Source organism: Eimeria acervulina, genomic scaffold, assembly GCF_000499425.1.
Source record: "Eimeria acervulina Houghton genomic scaffold, Eah_scaff69, whole genome shotgun sequence".
NCBI lineage: Eukaryota > Apicomplexa > Conoidasida > Eucoccidiorida > Eimeriidae > Eimeria > Eimeria acervulina.
In genome coordinates, this window is record NW_013549655.1 from 1,223 (window position 1) to 2,637 (window position 1,415).

Below are 1,415 nucleotides of genomic sequence, written 5' to 3' on the forward strand. Positions count from 1 at the left end.
TCTCTCTTTTATATATATATATATATATATATATATATATATATATATCTTAACACCAACGCAAACAGCAGCAGCAAATCCCCCAGTGTGTAGTAAAGTAAAGATGAATGAAAGGGTTTTCTTGCTGCTGCGAAGGAGACAGAGAGAGCAGTTTTTGAGGTGTATGTACACCTCGATGAGGTGTATGTACAGTAGACAGCCGCATTGGTTGTATTATGTATGTACGCAACAACTGCATTATTATTTCGTATTCAAATAAAGAATTAATAATAATAATAATATACACGCTTGGGTTGAAGGCGCTGCTGCGCCTGCTTAGGGTGTACAGACAGCTTGCTGCCTTTCTTATTGTTGTTTCTGTTGCTGTTTTTATATATCTCCTTTTTTGTGTTTGTCTCTGTTGGTGTTGCTGTCTCCGCTTTTGTCTGTCTCTGTTTTATCTTTATTGTCTCTTTCTCTTTTTCTGTCTATCTTTCTGTCTCTCTTGTGCATCAATAGATACCGAGCCTATGCTCATATATGCTAGGATGCAGTGATGAAGTGAATATACACCCCACAACCCGTCAGCTTAACTGCTGCACACGAACTTAACCAGGTGTACAGGCAGCTTGATAGATAGGAAGATATATATAGATATATAGATATAGATATATAGATATACAGATATATAGATATAGATGTATAGATATATATATATATATATGATAGATGTAGATATATAGATACATATATATATAGGTGAAGGTACACGCATATATATATATATATATACATATATGTATATACATATATATATATATATATATGTTATGTTTACATGCATGTATATACAGATACACGCATAGAAATATACAGAAACAAACGTCTCTTCACACAATCTAAAATATGCATAACTAAGAATGCATAAATAGAAGAAGTAATATATAAAATATACCGTACAATAGCGTTAAAATAATATACATATATATATATATATATATATATATATTATTACTACTATATATATAATAATATCTTTAAGGTGCTCCTTTAGTGTCTCCGGGGACAAACTTGGAGAAGAAAATCGATGCCTTCCTCTTTTAGAGTTCGTTGTTTGTTCTGATGGTAGGCTAGTGTTTAGGGTTTAGGGTTTAGGGTTTAGGGTTTAGCCCTGGGGATTAGGGTTTGCGGTTTTGTTCGTAGCCGCCGCATCCTCTGCCGTCTGCCTGCCTCTAAGAGAGCCCAACACATCTATATATATAACATATATATATTTATAGTTATATATATATATAACATAAATATATATATATATATATATATTATATATTATATGTCTAGCAACATGCTGTATATCTATACATCTATACATCCGAAACCCTATCTGTCTCCCATGTATATACATGTATATATATATATATATATATATATATATA